General features: G+C 37.7%; 1 long non-coding RNA gene across 2 annotated transcripts in view; it reads left to right on the top strand.

The window, feature by feature from the left end:
- Positions 1 to 20,830, top strand: part of LOC306666240 — an 83,960-nt gene that overhangs the window by 36,604 nt on the left and 26,526 nt on the right. For both annotated transcript variants that reach the window (XR_013765243.1, XR_013765244.1), the window contains exon 4: positions 19,308 to 19,359. This is a non-coding gene — a long non-coding RNA (uncharacterized lncRNA). The remainder of the gene's footprint in view (positions 1 to 19,307; positions 19,360 to 20,830) is intronic.

Genomic DNA, 20,830 nt, shown 5'->3' with positions numbered 1-20,830 from the left:
CAGTTGATAATGCTACAGAATATAGGTTTAAGGTAAGTATACCTGTTTCTAATGCAAAGACAAACTTTAGAAACAACACATGATAGAGTTATAATTTGAAAGCAACCTGTTTAAACTGGCCACAATTTTTTGTTTCACTTCATTCTATTGAAAAATAGCCAAGGGTATGTGTGTATGTGTGTGTGTGTGTGGGGGGGCACTTCAGCTTGAGCACAGACCACATCATCTGTGCTCAATTACCTCGTTAAGCAAGCCACATGTTGTACAGTGCAGTTGCATGTCAACAGTGTGACATGCAGGCCAGCAAGGGCCTCTGAAACTCAGGAAGAATTTTCATCGTTGTCATTTAATGTTCTTTCCAAGCATTCCTTAAAGAGAAGAGGCCTGCTAGTTCCTATTTAAAGAAGGAACATTCCAAGTTATGTTAATAGTCACATGTTTATTAAAGGCAACTTGGCCCCCAGTTTTTTCTTCCCTTGTGGATGATTTTAAAAGTTCGAAATATGTGGGAAGCCACAGTGAAATCTTTCAAGACCTAAACCCCCAATTATATCTACCACTAATGGTTGGAAAGGTGGGGTGGACGTGGAAAGGGAGGGATGCAAAGCCGTAGCCTCACCTAACGTGGGATGTGGGCTTTGTGGTGAGTTCTTTAGCTTGCAGTATAAAGGAGATGGGAAGACAGTTGGGGAATTTTTGCAACCTCAGGAGAGTCTGAGAGCCATCTCCAGTAGCTTCGCGCACACAGCAGAAGACTCATTCATGAATGGGATAAATTGCTGGACTGGGTTATAGGTGGGTGACTTGGGTGGTATTCTTGGACCTGCTATTCACTAGTCTCAGAGAAGTCATAACAAGGAGCCATAATTCCAAGTTTCCCTTTACAATATGAAGATAATAAGAATTTTTAGCTTTATAGGGTTCAGTGAGATTAAAGTAGATTAAAATTCTCAAGGAATTGGTACTTGTTTATTTTTATCTTAATCTCTCTCTACATACATAAGTATATTACATTCTACACCATTGTTAAAAATGTCAAGACATAAAAACTTTGGTTTTACTATAAAATTCAAGTTGCCCCTCAAAGTCTCAATAAATCCATAGTTAGCTCTGGACTTACTTAATACTGGCTAAGAGAAAATATGCATATGGAAATGTAGAGAACATATGAAATCCCAGAGTGAAAAAAAATGCTATGCATTATAAATGTAGATGGAGGCTTTATGATCAAAACTCATTTGAAAAGGGTTGAAATAAAAGACCATTACTAATAAAGTCATACAGACACACAGATGCACACACACCTAGAGAGAGAAAGATTGAGAGAGGACACTCAAGACATTCACAGACTCAAAAGTATGTTTTTATTGTGTTACAGACCATTGAGTGCCAGGAAACTCAGGGAAAGGCGGACACTCCGTCCTCAATTCATGCCATGGCATCTGAATTCTTGCACTATTATAAATGACTCAGCAAATGTTTGTGTGCGCCTGGGCAGTAAAGTGGAAATAGTGGCTTCTTATAACTTCATCCAACTCTTGACTTATCCCAACCCTTTTGAATGACAGTAGGTCAGAATTGGGAGAGAAAAAGCTCTTTGATTTTGGTTGCAAAATGGTGAAGATGCACTAATTTTGACTTGTAAGCCAAGTGTTTAGCTAGCAGATGCTTTTTTAGAAAGCACCCACCCCCCCATCCTGGTAGAATGAGGAATTCACTAAACTGGCCACTGAGTCGTTTACCAAACTATATAAGGTATGTGTGTCTGCTAGGGCATGGTCACTGCATGTCACTTGGCTAAGTCTTGTAAGATATTCTGCTATGGATGTATTACATTCCTTCCCTTATTCTTTTTGTTGTTTTCTCCCCCTAAAAATGGTTACTTGATCAGATATCAGACAGACAGAAAACCTGGCAGGACTACAGGAAAGTGGCCAGACTTGGAGTGTTTGTATACTTAAAGAAGGAATCTTGCACATTTTCAATTTTTAGTTGTAGACATTTTCTTATAAGAGCAAGCAGGAGTCCGTGCCAGCCCTCAAAGCGGAAATCAAAGCTCCCAGGGAAACATACTGGAGGAATGTGACTCAGAGCCAAGACCTGTATGCAATGCATACACTGAGCTGTCAGACTTATAGGAAGTCTGGCCATGTAAGGGCATCTGGACAGTGAGCGATTTGTCCTTAGGGTAGGATGGGAGTGGGCTTCTGATGTTTCTAGCATGCCTCAAATTCAATCGTGTAAATGAATTCCACCAAAAAAAAAAAAAAAAAAAAAAAAAGTTATGCCAAAGGCTTTTTGAAAAACAGTAATAAATATTATTCTAAAATCTTCAGGGACCCTCACTTGGTTTACATGACCTTTTATTTGCTTAAGATGAAGGTTAAGGAGAGGCCGTCAGCCCAGGGAGTTCAGAGGCGGGAAAGAAGCACGGATGTTTGCTATCTAAATTATATTCATTACCTTCCTGCTTTTTCTTCCTTATAATTAGTTCTTCTAAGTTTCTTAGGATATTTTCTGATGCAGAAGTATTTGTCAAGGTATTTGAGCTGTCAAGGCTGTTCTGTGTGGTTTGTTTTATGTTTGCTTGCCCGTTCCTTGCTGTGGATAGGGTTGGGGGCTAGAGGAATGAGAAAGGAAGTTTTGTTTTTAATAAGGTATTTCCTACAGCTTACCATTTGTTTCACTTATTTTGTTGGTTTAATTTGTTCTATGAGTTGACTTAGGGTTCATGCTGTCTCCAGTCAACTTTTGTTAATGGGAGGGAGTGCCCGGGAGCACAGGTGTTCCTGGGATCGGCCCTGGTGGTCTCTGAGGCTTCCCCTGGCAGTTGGAAACTCAGATGCATTACAGTTTAGTAACCAGCAGTATTTACAGCCCTTTCAATTAAACTGAGGATTCAGAGTGTCCTCATTGATACTTAAGCTGATGTGTATGCATTTGTGTAGGTGTCCTTTAATGGGAATGAAAGAGAAGAGGTAACCATTCTTTAAAACGTGTTTTTGGAGAGACTGTTCAATAGGAGGAGAGAATTAAGACTAGCTAGTTTATACCAAATAATGTGAATAAGTAAAAGGATAGATTTTGAAAGGACTGCTCTAAAAAATTACATGCCCCTAGGGATATGACTGAGGGTGGAGAGGTGGGGTAAATTAAGACAGGCCCATAACTCATCCTTGGAAATGTGCTCCCACCTCCAGCCAGGTGAGGCCTCTTCTAAGGATTCCAGGGCTCCCTGAAATACTTTTTGAAAACCATTAGGTATAGACTAGAGGACTGGATGGAAGGCTAGGAGGCTGGAGGTGTGAGTTCCATACCTGACATTGACCTGTCATGTGAACTTAGATGAGACACTAATCCTCTTTAAACCCGAAATTTCCCACCTGCTCACAGTTATGCAACTCAAGGAGACAATATTTATGTAAGCACATTCTTATAAAATATTAGGGCTTTGGTCACCCTTTTCTTTCTTCTTCTTCTTCTTATTTTTATTTATTTTATTTATTTATTATTTTGATAATGTGGAATGAACTCAAGGCCTCTCACATCTCACATGCTAGGTAAGCACTCTACCACTGAGCTACCTCCTCAGACCTCTTCCGTTCTTCATTGGGGTCTCTTTCTTGCCCTTCAGGTCAAGTCAGACTCAGATTGACTTTAAAAACCTACCACAGTTGGGCATGGTGGCTCATGCCTGTAATCCCAGCTAATCTGGAGGCTGAGGCAGGAGGACTACAAGTCTGAGGTCAGTCTAAGTGACATAGCAAGACCCTGTCTCAAAAAATAAAAAAAAGTGGGGGATGTAGCTCAGTGACAGAGCATCCCTGGGTTCAGTCTTCAGTAGTGTGTGTGTGTGTGATTAAACTCATCACAGTCTGACTTGATAACATCTCCCAATTTCACAGGAATTTGAAAGCTTCGAAACTAGATGAGAGCTCAGGGAAAGTGATATCTTCTTCTTCATGTTTTAGATTAGATACTCAGAGCTGATAAAGACCTTTAACAAATGAAACTTTGTCTTATGCTTCTTATATCCCTTAAGGTATGATGGGAACACAGCTCTGTACTTGCTGTTTCATAGTTTTTAGGATACGTAAAAGAAGTTCCATATTCAGCTTATTCTCATCACCTGATAGCATCTACTCCCTTCATTTCCATCATATAATTTTCATTTTTGGGGGGTGGGGAGAAGGCTAGGGAGACTCTAAATAGTCCTTTGTTTCTTCAGTGAAAAATGTAGAAGCTATACTAATAAAAATTTGGTGTGTCAGTAATAAACAAGTAAATGATTGTTGTTTTCTGTGCCCTTGATGTTTTCTTTAGGTTTTGTATTTCTCAGACACCACACTGGTGTCTTTTGCTTTACATGGTGCCACAGACCTTTACACTTGTCTTCTGTTTGGGTGACAGTTTTCTTACATTTCATTTTGTAATGTGAACTATGCTACCATGATGGTGACAAGTAAATTTTCAAATTAAAGGCAGATCCATAGCTAATATGTTTGAAAACGCTGAAAACTAAGTAGCTCAGGTTTTCCAGAGTTGCTATTTTCCCATGTGTGAATTTTTAAATAACTTTGCCAATTGAAATCATATATTAAAATCTGAACATGAGTCAGGCTTTTTGAGAAGGTATTTTATCTTAACTAGTTGACGTTTTCACTATATTTGAGGAAGAAAGTCACATTCTAAACTCTCAAAATCATCAGGTTTGAAGTAAAAATGAACTAATGTTCTGTTTACTTTGACGTTAGAATGCACAGTGCCGATTTTATCTGATCAGTTTAACAGGAATTCTCCTTAGGGCTCTGTCTGGGTTCATGGAATAGACACCTGATTTTGCTTCTGTCACCCTGCAGTTTATGTAGAAATTTTAAATTTACAAAACCCTTTACATGCATGGCCTTATTTTCAGAACAACCTGATGAGTTATTATTCTCTCCATTTTGTAGGTGAGATAATTGAGGTTTGAGGATGCTAACATAATGTAAGCATGGTTCGAGATGGGGTAGGGATGTGTGAACTTGAATTTGGTTCTTCTACAAAAAGCACCCTTGCTTTTTCTTCCAAACTCCACTGCTTTTCCTCACATTCTCTATGTGGTTGTCTCTGAACATTGTATGTCCTTAAGATCGCTCTAGTCTCAGATCTTCTTAAACTCCTAAAACAAGGCATATAGAACATCCCTCAGCTAATTGGCAGTTGGTGCTTTATGTTGTGGTCTGAGATAAACATAAACTAGAAAGATAATGTTTACTGACCTGAATCAGGAGAGAAACTTGTACTGAGAGAAATTTTTTTAACAATTAAGATTTTGTGATTTTGCTAGGTAGACAAATGTGTTGCTTCTTATCCACTAGTGAACTGATACAGCTAAAAATGGAAAAAAATGAATCAAGATGATGGCTCTACCCTAGGAATGTTCATATCAGCATGTGCAGTGCTGTGACATCAGCTTCAGCCCACACTGAAAAGGTTTCAGTGTCTAGTGCTGTGTAGTCTTGTTTAGGCTGAGACTGGGACCAACCACAGACTTCATAAAAGTCTTCTTGAATAATTGCATCATTCACTGATAAGCTACCCTTATGAGTAAATATCATTATAGATTGTGGGGTAGGCTGTCCACACTGAGGTGATGTCTACTATAAACCTAAATTTTTCGTGAGTGTCCTTTAACAAACATGTCCCTGTGTGTTAATGACATGATGTTTATTTATGAATTTGTCTTTACCGAAAATGTTCCTTCCTTCAACTGGGTGCACTCTGTATTCAGGCTTGTAATTTGCCCCCTCTTTCAGGCCTGCAGTGATTTGGTTTGAATCATGACTTGTTTCATGTTGTTAATGGAATGTGATCTATGTCATAAGCACGCATGGTGGAGCTTGGGAGTGTTGTCTAGGAATGGCAGGCTTTCTTACTGACTCATGCATGTGTGTGAAAGTTGACTGCTATAGCATAAAGTTTCATATAGCCATGGGCTTACTGAAGTCTGGGAATATTTCACCATCAAACCATTTCTCACATTAGATGATGAATGCGTCTTTTGTCCAAATGAATCTTCTGTGGTATTTTCATCATTTCAACGTCTCTATGTCAGTTCTTCATGGTGTTTTACCCAGCTGTTTCCATAAATAGCTGATTTCTGAGGCTCCAGCTGCTTGCTTTCAGCCCTGTAAGTAGGCAAGCAGACTCCCAGTTCAGTTTCAGATAGACTTTGAACCTATCTGACTTTGCATTGAGGCTGGGCACTGCCATAGCCAAATTATCCCCTGTTGGATCTGACAGCTTTCCAGGCATGCTCCTCCTTTTACCAGTCAAGCAGATTTTTCCTGGCCAGCTTCTGAAGTAGCTGTCGGAGGGGGGACCACAGCATGGGGGTACCGCTTCTGCCTTTCATATGTTCTTATTTTCCTCACTGAAGCCTGGCCTTAATCTAAAGTGGACTCAAGAACTCGAAACGTCTATATTTCTCATGCATCACATCCAACTTTCCAATAAAGGAAAATGACCTTATGTGAAGCAGCAGTGGCCATCTGGAAGCCATTTTGTCTACAATAAGTGCCAAGAACGAGGGGAATTCTTAGACTGCCAGTGAGGGCAGGAGACCACAGAGCAGCAGCCATGCGCCAGATGCATTGACAGGCACTTCACCTGACAGCCTTTGGAGAGGGTTGCTGGGGTCATTCAGCTCGATCTTCCCCCGTTGTCCTGGCAGTGGAGGAGTAGCAAAATGCTACCATTTATTCCTTCAGGCTGTCCAGTATGCGACCAAACTAGGTCCACAAAGGCAAAGGGAACGGGGAGAGATACCAATAGAGTATTTAAAAAACAACAACAAAAACAACAAAAACTTCAGTGTTTACGGTTTGTTTTAAAGACTTTGGGAATAAAGCCTGACAAAATAAACTTCACTCATGTTTCATTAAAGATTCTAAAAACAATTCTAGTATGAGATTCTAGTCTGAAATTGTATGACTTCAGGTTCATTCTTCAATTTAAAAGCATTTGATAAAATTAGCCACCAATTTAGATTTAACAAGGTCAAACTTTTATCTTGAGTTCAGATTTTCTATAAGATAACAAGATAGGATTGATCTGAATACAGAATTTGCTGAACTTTGTGTTTCTCTTCCTCACTATTTCAGGAGAGATCTTTTATTCCCTGTTTTACTGTTTATACATATTATTCAGTGTGTGACATTAAGCAAACCACTAAATCTCTCTAAGCCTCATTGGTTTCTCTTATTTTGAGATAATAATAGCACCCACTTCCTAAGATTTCATAAAATTGTTTTGACAATTTGCATGCATGGATTAAATACAAAAACCTTGTAAAAAACTTAGAACAGTGCTCATCACAGAGTAAGCACTCAATTGATGTTCACTTAAGATTTTTCTTTTATATCAGGTACTCAATTTCTAAATTAGCACATTTTCAAATATCAGCCTTTAACTCAGTAGTTTCAGATTCATGATTTATGCAGATTACATTCAAAGAATGTTGTGACAGTTCATATGATTTTTTTTTCTCCAGCAAGACCTATACCCTTGTTGTTTAACTTGTGAATGATTTATAAACTGTGATTCTGTCTTTAGGATGCCTTTTTTCTGTTTTTTAATTTTTTTTTTTTTTTTTTTTTTTTTTGTCATCAGATTGCCACAGGGGGCAGTATAAGTTCTTGAAAGAAGCAAAGCATGCAGTTTAGAGAATTTGGTACTAGTTATTAAAAATGTTCATCTCTAAAGCATCTAAATAGATTCTATTAATACTCTTGGGAAAAATACAAATATTTATGGTAAAATACTAAATGAATCTACTTCAATCTTAGATTTAATTATTTTGAGATAGTTACAAAAGCATTGTCCAGAAAATGTCTCTGTTCAACATAAAGGAGAGAGAGAGAGAGAGAGAGAGAGAGAGAGAGAGAGAGAGAGAGAGAGAGAGAGAGAGAGAGAGAGAGAGAGAGAGAACGAGAACACATGGGCAGTATTGGCATAGCAGAAGGGAGAAAAAGGAAGTTTCTAGTTTTTACCATTAAAATCATGAAGAGAAAGAATGAGGAGGAAGGAGAGAAAGTAAATGAGAAAGCCTATATAAAATGAGGCTGAGCGTGGTTTGGATACAATGATGTCACAGTTACAGCCTCGTGGTATGGATGATATTCAACCCATTCTGTACATATGGAGATACTTAACCTTATGAAATCCAATAACTATATAAGATAATTCCCAAATGGAAAGAACTATACAAGTGGAAATGCAAACTTCACTTTGAGTAATAAAGTTGCATTTAAAAGCCATCACCTAATTTTATAATACTAATGATAGCCAAAAACATTGTTATATCCTCTGCCTCTTTGAAGAAAGTAATGCACAAGAAGAGTCCTACAGAAACTGAATGGAGGATTTCAAAGGTCAGGCAGTTTGATTATGGTACCAACAGAATGCTTCTCTGATATTTTTACAGGACTGGGGTTTCTGGGAAGCTGAGGCAATGTGAAGAACCCCCACCCACTTCAAACTCTGATTCTTGTGATCAAGTCGGAAAGATTTCAGACATGTTGCTCAGAGTAACAGGCAGTGAGTTTATTAGAAGGTGTGGGAAAGGGGGAAAAGGGGATACTCTCAAGGGAGAGAATGGGTCCCTTCAGAATCGAGAAGGATAGTGTGCCTCTTCTGCACTCCAGTTTTATTGGGAATCCCAGAGAAGTTTCCAGAAAGTCCTGCCCAGGTTCACCCCTTGACTTTTGGCTGGCAGCAGGATGACATCAGACTTTCAGGTCCCCATTGCCACAATAACTCTAGGTCACTTTGGCCTATACTGACCATCTCTAATTGGATTCTTAAGAAGAATTCTCCTTATCTCCCTAAGTCCTGGGGTTTGTTCTGTGAAAGGGTCACTAAAGTCTCCCCTTTCAGGGTAACTTGGATTCCTCTTATCAACATTATTTCAGGCTGGCATTTATCCTGCAGATAACTGGTAGTTTGCTGAGAAATGTGACAGATTCTGTCCACTTAAATCAGGCAGGGCTGCAGGTAAATTGCTTCTTGGAAAAGACATCATGCGGGAGTCAGCACAGTGGATCCATTTTATAGAATTATTCCCTAGCCTCATGTTCCCACCACTCACGTCTCTCTTGTCCCTTATCAGTGTGAGGTGATCATCTGTGCACAGGGTTGCTCAGCTTTCCTTCTGCTTCTCAGCAGTCCTTGCTCAGGCCTCCTGGTCAGCCTCACTGGATGCTGCACTGTGCACACTCTTCTTCCCCTTCCTGCTTCCCCAGTTTGCTGTCCTATTCTGAAGAAATCACATCCTAAGGATCGTTTTTGTTATGAAATTTCTTCACATGTGTCTTCCCTAACTGTTGGCAGCACACCAGCAGTTGACTTTTTGAGGGCTTCACACCTAGCTCACCTTCTTCCATGGCACCCTGTGATGGTTAATATTAAATAACTTGACTGGCCACAGAATTCCTTGTTCTCTTATTACAAATCATTTCTGGGTGTGCCTGTGAGAGTGTATCCAGAAAAGATCAGCATTTGAATTGGTGGACTGAGTAAAGAAGATCATCCGTCTAATGTGCTTGAGCATCATGTAATCCATTGAAGATCTGAATAGAATAAAAAGGTAAGAAAGATTGGTTTTTCCTCCCTCTGTCTGACCACTTGAGCTGGAACATGGATCTTCCTCTGCCCTGGGCCCTCCTGGATCTCAGGCCTCAAACCCTATCAGGAATCTGTACTATAAGCTTTCTGGTTCTCAGGCCTTTGAACTACACCACTGGCTTTTCTAGGTCTCCAGCTTGCAGAAGATGGATTGTGGGACTTCCCAGCCTCCATAATAACACCTGCTAATATCTTATTGTATATCCATCTCTCTGTCTGGCTATCTAATCTCAACTACTGTTCTACATCTCATACCCTAACTTCAGCTGTCACCTTGGGTTACCTCAATAACTACCAGAACAACCCTCAAAACTCATTCTAAATTCCTGTTGCCTGCTCCTTCTAAGCCAATCAGGACCTGCCACTATATAGAAGTGCTCCATCCCCTTCTAACTCACCTATCCTCCACTGATGTCTCTTGGTCACTTACCCTTTACATCAGTTCTTTGACCTGATTGGGACTTTGAGCTCTTATTCCCCTCCTTTTCTCCTGAACACATAGCTTTGCTTCCTTTTCTGTCCGTGGCACAATGTTCTATGTCATCAAGCTCCTACATCTTAGTACCTCTGCACTTGACCTTTCAAGCTTTTTTAAAGCTGCCTCCTGCCTGATTTGTGCCTGCATTGTGGCTTCAGTCTCAGCTGGGAACTCAGTTCTGTAAGTTGTGCTCTTAGTTGTTCTGGTTAGTTCTTTGCATTCCTTTCAAACCTTACTGCTCTCCTTGAGTCTCCTACCCTGTTGTTTCTTTTTCTTTCAGTGAATCAGCCTTCTTTCCTGCCTCAGAATGTCAAGCATCAACATCATAAGCCTTTCTTCCTAGGAGAGATGGCTTCTTAGCCTCTGATTTGCTCCTGTAGAACTGTAGTATTCAGTTCTTTAACCACTAGCCACAAGTGGCTATTTAAATTTAAATTAATCGAAATAAAATATCAAGTTCCTCAGTTGCACTAGTTGTATTTCGAGTGTCCTGTAGCTGCACACACCTAGGGATTATCATATTGAATGATGTGGAGAGCCTTTCCATTGTTGCAGAAAGTTCCATGGACAGTGCCTGTTCAGACAAACCTCCACTTGTGCGTTGGATCCAGCTGCCTTCTGTCTCCCATAGAATCATGTTCTTTTTATCTTCTTGTGTTTCAGTTCATTTTTCTCTCTTGGTTTCTTCTTCTTAGCATGTAAACGTGTACACATTTCTCTCATATGTAGAAGAAAAACAGCTAAACAAAGAAATATTCCCTTGGTCTCACTCATTCCTCTAGAGCTGCTTTTTACCACCACGTCTCCTAAAACACATCCTCACATACACAATGACACACCCACACTATTCTGTATTTATTTTCTCTAAATACTCAATGTTTAACTTGTCATCCAACCTATTGCACTGCAAATACCATCAAATAATTTCCTTACCAAACGGAATGATTTGTTCTCAGTTCTCATATATCTGATTTCTGTGTGATATGGTAGTTGAATTCTGTTCCCTGTCCATCTCTTTGACCATGTCCTTTGGTCTCTTTTGCAGACTCATTTCCTTCTGCCTATCCCTTTGATGTGGGTGACCCTTACTCTTTTGTCCCTGGTCCTATTCTTAACTGTGGTGTTGATGTTTCTCTGCTCTTTGGATCACAACCAGAAACTGTTCTGAGTTCATTCGTGCTGTTAACAGGACATTAATTGGAATGTGCTGCACAGACCTTAAAGAAGCATATTCAAAACTGGGCTCACCTCCCCACTCCCTGAGTCTATGCCCTTTCCATGCATTCCTCCTTTTAGTGTTTGGAACCACTAGATTTCCAATTACTCCACACCAAAGCCTACATTATCCTCTTATTTTTCTCTTTTACTCCCTATATTTAATCAGTTATGAAACTCTCTGGACTCTACTTCCCAATGTATCTTCCCAATATATTCAATGTCTGGCCTATATGACTGTGTTAGTCTTCCTTTATTAACTGGTCTTTTGATGTGTATTTATTCCCTTCTCCAGTTTATTCTGTTCATTGCTGCCTGAAGAATCTGTCAATGCAAAGTGTTAAAGTGCTTATGCACCACTTAAAACCTTCACATGGCTTTCATTGCTCCTCAATAAAACCCTCATAAAACCCTTTATCTGCCACCTGGCTTCTCCATTCTTGTCCATCACTACCCACCACCCTTCTCTACTCCTTGTTTTTCACCTTCTGTGTGCTCGTCTGTTTAATTAGCTTATAAATTTACATTACTTTGTCCAGTTTTTATAATTTGCTTATATTGTTCTTCTAGTACTTATAGGATCTGTCAGATACTTTTACACCAAATAAACTTTTGACTCTATTTGGAAACTTGTTATATATTTGGTCAAGTGCATATGCACTCGCATGAGAATACACACATACACAGTATAACAGAAATTTTATAGAAACACTTTTATTACTATATGTGATAATCTTGACATTTTAAAATCTATTGTATTCTGTTTTCTTAAAAAAAAATCTTGTCTTCACCTCCAAGTTTATTTTACTGTGTCACTGGACTCACGTGTTGAAAAAAAAGATCTGTAGACATACACACCTGGACATGTGTGCACACTCATGAACCTTGTGGCCTTGGAGCCCTGGGTGATCAGGATTGGCTACTTGATAAGCAGTAGAGGGAGATGTGTTATAAGGATGTGAGCTTTGGGGATGCTGTGGGCATTTTGGGAACATTTGTATTCTAAGGAACCAATGTGTGGAGTCCAAGGGTGAAGGTACCATATTGAAATACAGAACAAAGACATGGAGAAAACCTGGGCTGTTGGTGCTAAATCGAGCCTTGCCTAAAGGTAGCCCCACTTCTTAACTTATCATGTCATGAACTTGGATATTGCCTCATCTTTAAAAGAAATGATTTCTGGATACTATATCATAAATAATCTTATCTGATAAGATAGAATTCACCAATGTGAGAGGAATATCATTTTACTTTTATGTTAATATTTTCTGATGTAAATACTTGTGGAATTCTTCTAATCCTATCATAGCATTAGGATATAGCATTATTTCCCAGTTCCTTTTAAAAAAAACAGTGGAATATGTGGAAAATGATAATATTTTTATGGCATTTTGAGGTGAAGGCTTTTTGAATGGTTTAAAACTCTGAAAGGGAACAGGCATAGACATGCCTTTGGTTTAGAGATATCAAAGATCATAGGGGAGCTTATTGGCAAATTGCTGTCCTTTTTAAACTTTCGAGGTAATTTAAGGTATTTCTTGGAAGTTGACTTCTGAGTATTTGTGAATAACCTCTCACACAGCATTAAGTACAAACAAATCCATCATTGAATGAATTCCTTATGTAAAGTTTGGGAACTAACATGAACTTCAAAATATTCTATGAATGTTCCAAATTTAGCTAAAATTACATAATAACCAAGGTCTTAGGAACTATGATCATTAATATTATAGCATATTTATATCAATTCATAGATAAGTATTTTGTATTTATTGATTATTAAGTAAAATTTCTGAGGCTTACGTATTCATACTTGAAAATAGTTTTTCAGAATACTAACAAATATAGTGTTTATTTTACTTAACACATAATTTTACTAAATAATTTCCTAGGAGATTGAGTAGTAACGCTAGTAGGTGGTTAGGAAAAGATGCTGATTGACTAAATGGAACTTAAAAAATTAATGCAGTTATCAAAGTTCCTAATTTTAGGCATAAGAATATTTTAGTGTGAAACTTTCAGACTAATAAATCTACTAAATGCCCAAATCAGAAGTTAGTCATGCATTGTTGCTTACTTTCAATGAAATCAACAACTCACAAACATTTTGAGCATTTGGTATATTTCTGACATTGTGTTAAACATGGAGGGATATAAAAGGATGGCTGTCCTTGCGTAGAAGGAAGTCACAATCTGTTTCCAGAAGTGAGACATATATGGATGGAAAGTAAACCCGTGTCCCGCACAGGTGTATGACTTGGGAACTATAGGACACTGGGAACTCTGAAAGATCGGTTTAATAGAATATGCCATGACCCTGAAATGGGAACCTTTGTGGATCTTGAGGTACAGATTATGATGCAGCCATCCATATACCTGGAGCCTTGGGACCTCCTGCTCCGTGAGTGGGTGGTGATTCAGCAAGTGGCCACAGAGGGATGGAGCCCTAGATGCACTGAGTGATGAGGAGGAAGCAGCCAGCCTCAAAACACCTGGCCTGCCTTTCTTTATGGACCCAACTTGCGTTAAAGGATGAGGAAGAAGGAGCAGCATGGGAATTCCAGACCTTGGGAATGGCAGCAATCTTGACTTTGGGAATGTTGTGGCTTAAGTGGAAGAGAGAAGATGCCCTGCTTTCACCTGAGCAGATGTGGGGATGAGTTGGAAAGGCCAAAGAAGGGACTTCGGTGTAGGAGCCAGAATCCTAATTCTTCTTTCTTTCTTGTATTGGAATATTGAATATTCTGATTCATTTTCAGTCCTTTAGTCATTGGGATATATGTGTGTGTGTATGTATACATAAATATAAAATAGCTTTATAACAGTTTTCAGAGCTTAGCGAATGTAAAGATGTCATTTACTAATTTTTAGGGGTAAATTGAGGGATCCTATAAGAACCAGTAACGCCCAAATTTCTACTATGCTTCTGTTTCTCCTCTTGCTTTAAGAAATAGTATCTTTTATATTTTCTTTCCATTACCTGTGAAGTTCTAGTCAGATGGAAAAAATACAGAGCTCAATAAATAGATGTTGAATTAATGCAACTTTCTTGGGAGCATAGATTATATATATTTTTTTCCAAGTGTTAATTTTTTAAAAATTGTAAACAAATGGGTTACATGTTGTTTCTCTGTTTGTACATGGCATAAAGGCATACCATTTGTGTAATCATAAATTTACATAGGGTAATGTTATTTGATTCATTCTGTTATTTTTTTCCCTTCTCCCCAACCCCCCCACCCCTCTTCTCCCTCTATATAGACCTTCCTTCCTCCATTCTTGCTCCCCTCCCTAACCCTAACTCTAACACCAACACTAACCTCTCCCACCCACCATTATGTGTCATCAGTCACTTATCAGTGAGATCATTCGTCCTTTGGTTTTTTGAGATTGGCTTATCTCACTTAGCATGATATTCTCCAATTTCATCCATTTGCCTGCAAATGCTGTAATTTTATTATTCTTTATGGCTGAGTAATATTCCAGTGTGTGTGTGTGTGTGTGTGTGTGTGTGTGTGTGTGTGTGTGTATATATATATATATATATACCACATTTCTTTATCCACTCATCAATTGAAGGGCATCTAGGTTGGTTCCACAATCTGGCTATTGTGAATTGAGCAGCTATGACCATTGATGTGGCTGTATCTCTGTAGTATGTTGATTTTAAGTCCTTTGGGTATAGGCCATAGGTTATATTTCTTCTTATTATTATGGTTTCTCATAACTCCTACTATGTGCTTTGTATACAGTGAACATCCAGTAAGTATAAAATATTGAAAATATTTACAGTGTTGAAGAACCAGCAAGACTAAAGCCATTGCTTGGCCAAGCTGTCTCACGGTCTTTCATTTATCCATTTACTCAGTGAAGGCTGCATTCGCTGGGTGCTGAACTAATGTGAAGACTCAAGTCTGATGGTGATTTTAGCAAGATGTCCTGTTTCTGCCTTTGTACAGACTGACCAACTCTTAGCCATTCTCCAACTCTCAACTCCTGGGTCGCATTCTTCTTGTAGCTCTCTAAGCTGGTTAAGTGTTTATCTTTCACGGCCTTTCTTTACCATGTGGTGATTTGTCTTGATGCCTTACCAGATGGGTCTCTCTAAGAGTAGCATTAACCCATTCATCTCTGTGTCCATAGTGCCAAGCCCAGTTCCTTGTTTTTAGATGTCACTCAATAAGTGTGTTGAGTGCTTGTAGAACAAACATAATCTTTAATCATAGTGCTGTCAGATATGTGACTTTGAACTGGCCACTTGACCATGATTGTGTTCTGAAAATTAACTGAGAAAAACCTCTAGACTTAACAACAGTTTGGAAACCAAAGATGAGTTCAAAAGAGGTAAAATTTGAAAACTCACAAAAATGCAATGTAAAATAAAGAGGGAATGTATTTTATCATTAATGAACTATTCCTGGTGGTGGATATATAAAGTTTCATTGCAGAAAACTTACCATATGTTGATTATTTTTAGCAGAACTTTCTAGACAACTTCTATACTGTACATGGACTGTGAGAACAGCAGGGAAGCAGGGACCTGAGAGATCATTCAGTTCAAACACTGGTTAGTTGAGGACATTCAGCTACTCATTTCAGAGGACACAGAGACAGGTGGATTTCAGAGACTCAATCCTGAGTGCTGCTGTGGGCAACCTTCTGAGCAGTCTTTCCATTCCATGCTACTTCCGGTGTGCAGTCCATGAAGCAGCTATGGGGAATTCTGTGGATGGCCTCACTCTCCATTCACACTGTTTTCCCTTAGTTATCTCAGTGCACTGGAGGAAGAGGGGAGTTGCCAAAGTATAGCTCTCCCCACAGTCAACAAGGGTGACCCTCACCTATGTGAATAATAATACAGGACGAGCATCTCTAATCCCAAAATCCAAATCCAAAATTCAAAATGTTCTAAAATCTGAAACTTTTTGAGCATTGACACGACACTCTAAGTGGAAAGTTCTATACCACGAAACTGTTTCTTGCTGAAAATTGTTAAAAATATTACATAAATTCACAATAGCCAGACTGTGGAACCAACCTAGATACCCTTCAATTGATGAATGGATAAAGAAACTGTGGTATATATATATATAATGGAATATTACTCAGCTATAAAGAATAATAAAATATGGCATTTGCAGGCAAATGGATGAAATTGGAGAATATCATGTTAAGTGAGATAAGCCAATCTCAAAAATCCAAAAGACGAATGATCTCACTGATAAGCGGATGATGACACATATTGGGGGGTGGGAGGGGGGCAAGAATGGAGGAAGGAGGGACTGTGTAGAGGGAAAAGAGAGGTGGGAGGGGTGAGGGGGGAAGGAAAAAATAATGGAATGAATCAAACATCATTACCCTATGTAAATGTATGATTACACAAATGGTATGCTGTTACTCCATGTACAAACAGAAACAACATGCATCCCATTTGTTTACAATAAAGATAAATTTAAAAAAATAAATAAAAAATAAAAATAAGTAAATATTCAACACTTAAAATATCAATAGTTTCTGGAGGTAGACTGAATTTTATTTCTAAAAAAAGTTACATAAAATTACCTTCAGATTCTGTGCATAGGGGGTATATAAAACAAATGTCTTGTGTTTTTGACTTGAGTCCTATACCCAAATATCTCATTATGTCTATGCAGATAGTCTAAGACCTGAAAAAATCTCAAATCTGAAATACTTCTGATTCCATACATTTTGGATAAGGAATGCTCAACCTTTAGGGGCACCTTTCATTGATGACCTGTCCTAGGCTGATTGCATGAGGTTTACTCCCTTTTAAAAAAAGGGGGAAGGGCCTGCAGAGGTAATTTATGCATCTTGTTCACATCTCAGAACTGATAAATGGTGAATGCATGATTCTCACCAGGCCTGTCTATCTCCCTAAATTCCATAGGTTTTCCAAAACTATACCACTTTTCATAAAGAGTATATGATGGTCTATCAATGTTTATCAGGTAATATGGTCTATAAAAAGGAACAAAGCATCACACTTTCTGAAGCATTTGAATACCTACTTATTGTTACATGAATGAATGTATGATTCTGAAAAAGAGGGCAATATCACTTATTTTGTCACAACATAGAATTAAGATCATGACAGTAAGTTAAAGTTTCATGAAAATATGAAACAAGTTGAACTCAGAAACTTTTTTGTTTTAATTTTTTTAATAACTGTTGCCTCAGTAGATTTTTTTGTTGTATTATAGGAAAGATTTATACTTTTTCCTGTTTAAACTTACTTGGAAGAAATTATGGCAGTTGTGTAATGTATATAATACTTTCCTTTAGGCCAGCATAAATGCTACCACCTCATTACTTTTCCATTAAGCTATTTAGAGACAGCTACATTTAAAGAGATGAATTTAAAATAATTATGTTAATAAAGGCATGATGTTTATTCAAAATTTAAGTTAATAAAGAACTTTCTATTTAAATGCTTGACTAATACTCAAAAAAATGTTTATACTTTGTAGAGCAGATAAGTGATGATTGGTATTTTTAGGTTAGAAATGGTGACTGATTAATTTTAAAATGTTTTCCAAAAACTTAACATTGTTTGTAATAAATACAGTGTAATCTGCCACCATTTCCTTATTCATTTGATTGTGAGTTTTTCAGTCCCCTCCAGAACTTTTTGATTATACACAGAATTTTTATATAAGACAAAAGTAGGACAAGTGCTTCTATGCAATTGGAGGTTAGAAACAGGTCACCTTTCTTTGGGTGATAGCAATGAGGTCATTTGGTCCTTATATGCTATGTGGAAGAGAAGTTGAATATAAAATGAGAGGGGAGACTAGTTGGTCTTAGCACAAATGTGTTTTTGTCTTATAAGGAGACTTTTGGAATGTATTATTTTCCCTAGAAACTCCTTATGCTCACCTTGAAGTTGTCTTTCTTGTCTCCATGACCCTAGCTGAGTGTTTAGCATCTTACTAAGTATGAATTGGCACCAACCAAAATTAGCTTGCAGATATGTAGAATTCCTTTTCTCTAACATGTAGAACTATTTTCTATTCCTTGTAACTCTTGGAAATCCAGTCACAAAAGTTGGAAAATGCCTGAGTCTTAGAGCAGGACTTTGCAGGCTCAGTAAGTCTCTTTGCTCACGTAACTTCTCATAACTTCTCTATAACCCAAAATGAGAATATTAGAAGTACACAAAAACAACTCTGAGCCACAGCTGCTCCTAAATTCTGCAGAATCATTTAGGTAAATAGCTTTTTTTTTTTTTTTTATGTGCTGTGTTTACTTATGAATGGGGGTAATGGAGTCACTTTCATTGAGAACATTATAAGATAGAGAACCCTATAACTGAATGTTATAAAGGTGGGTGATTATTGTCAAACAAGCAGGAGAACCATAATTGAACTGGGACATGAATGGGTGAAACAATGTACAGTCAATGTTTTATGAGTTTATAAACAAAAGATTTAGCACATTAAATTGAAAGCAAAATGAAAATTCCCTGAGATTGGTGGCTCCTTTTCTTTTAATTTTGGCCCCATTTGATTTGTGGACTAATCTTCAATGCTTCTATTTAAACAGAGATTAAAAAAATGCAAAATAAGGTCAAATTTCTTTCCCCATTCAAATGCAAGTTGGAAGTATTTAACACATAAATTTTATTAGATTGATATATTAAGACAGAGCTGATATAAATGGTTAAAAAGTTCTGTATATATACCTGTTAGCAGATATTGTTGTATGGGTAAGTCTAAATAGAAGAGCAATATAATTTATACTTTGAACATACAACTAGCCACTTAGGAATAAGAATTTTCTTTTTGGCCTGTTATGAAAGTAACACCAGGGCTGGGGATATAGCTCAGTTGGTAGAGTGCTTGCCCTACAAGCACAAGGCCCTGGGTTCAATCCCCAGCACCGAAAAAAAAAAAAAAAAAGTAAGTCACACCGTGTACTTTGGTTTCAGGTACTAAAATGAAGAAGCAACAGACAGGACTTGATTTCTTAATCTGAAAAAGGTAAGACATGAAAGGAACAGTAACTGAAAATTTAAACATATGATACATACTAAAACCTAATCATTTAGTATTTCTATTCATACACTAGATTTTTATTGGATATTAATATAGCAAAAATGGTTTTTAAAATTTTCTATTTCTTTTTTTCTTAAAATAAAAGCCAGGTATTTGTCCTAGCAAATAAATGCTCTTTAAATGCATTTCTAATTGTCATATCTGTTACATTTGACCCCTAGAGTTTACTTCTTGGCATTTATCTTCAGGAAACTGGAGAGTAATAAACGAGAAGTTCAGACAGGAAATACTTGACAGTTTACTCCTATCTGTGGGGAAGTCCCATAAAACAAAGAAACCATTTCTAAACTGCCTTATGATCATATTTCCTTTTGTTTAAACTTTGGTTTAGGACAGTGTAACATAAATTAAAGCATGCCTGTTGTTTGCAGTTATTCCTTGAATAATAGTAATAATTACAACAGCATTTGGCGATTAATAATACAATTGACATATGATCCCTAAAACACATGAATTTTTATATAGATGAAATTGGAGGTGTTTATCCCCTTGGACTTGAGATGTGTAGTTAGTTAATGGCAGACCTAGTGTTAAGTACAAGTCTCCTAACATTAGGTCTGTCTCTTGCTTTTCTTTGTTCTTTTCTTCTGTCTTCTCCTCATTTGTCATTTCTTTTCTCATTACATCATTGTGTCCTAATTACTGTGGAGAATATATTCTGCATAAAATAAAAATAAATGGAAAAGAATAAGTTGAATTCTAACTTTGATTTTAGCAATTCTCAGCATCTTGGTTGATCTCATATTAATTGGTTATAGTGAATGTGCATCACTGGGCTTAGGGGTTCCAAGTGTGAGCTATGGAGCCTGACCTCTTGATGAGGCTGGTTCTGCCCCTCAGTATTGTAAGAATTCATGTCTTAGTTGTCTCTCCGAAGTATGGGGAGTGTAGAAGAACCTACCTTTGGGGATTATTCTGAGAATTCAATGAAATGCTGTTGATTTAAAGTATTTAGAATATTGTTGCTGTATGTAATAAGTGTCTCCAGAATATTAGATATTATATTTACTTTAATGGTTAATGTTATCAAGGAAGGTGAAAGATTTACTATCCCCAATTAAAAAAATAATTCAGAGCTGACATGATGGAGTGTTGGGCCTACATTTTCTTCTAGTAGGTGCAGGGTTTCTTGTCTAATGCGTAGGTCTTTGATCTACTTTGAGTTGTTTTGTGCAGGGTAAGAAATAGGCGTTAAATTTCTGGTACATAGGGATTTTCAGTTTTCCTAGCACCGTTTTTTGAAGAGGCTATCTTTCCTCCAATGTATGTTTATGGTGCCTTTGTCTAGTATGAGATGACTGTATTTATATGTTTGTCTCTGTGTCTTCTATCCTGTTCCATTCCTCTTTCTGTTTATTTTGGTGCTGATACCATGCTGTTTTTGTTGCGATAGCAC

The sequence above is a fragment of the Sciurus vulgaris genome (genome assembly GCF_902686455.1).
Source record: "Sciurus vulgaris genome assembly, chromosome: 7".
NCBI classification, from domain to species: domain Eukaryota; kingdom Metazoa; phylum Chordata; class Mammalia; order Rodentia; family Sciuridae; genus Sciurus; species Sciurus vulgaris.
Note: the sequence above shows the minus strand (reverse complement) of the source record. Positions and strands in the feature narration are given on the sequence as shown.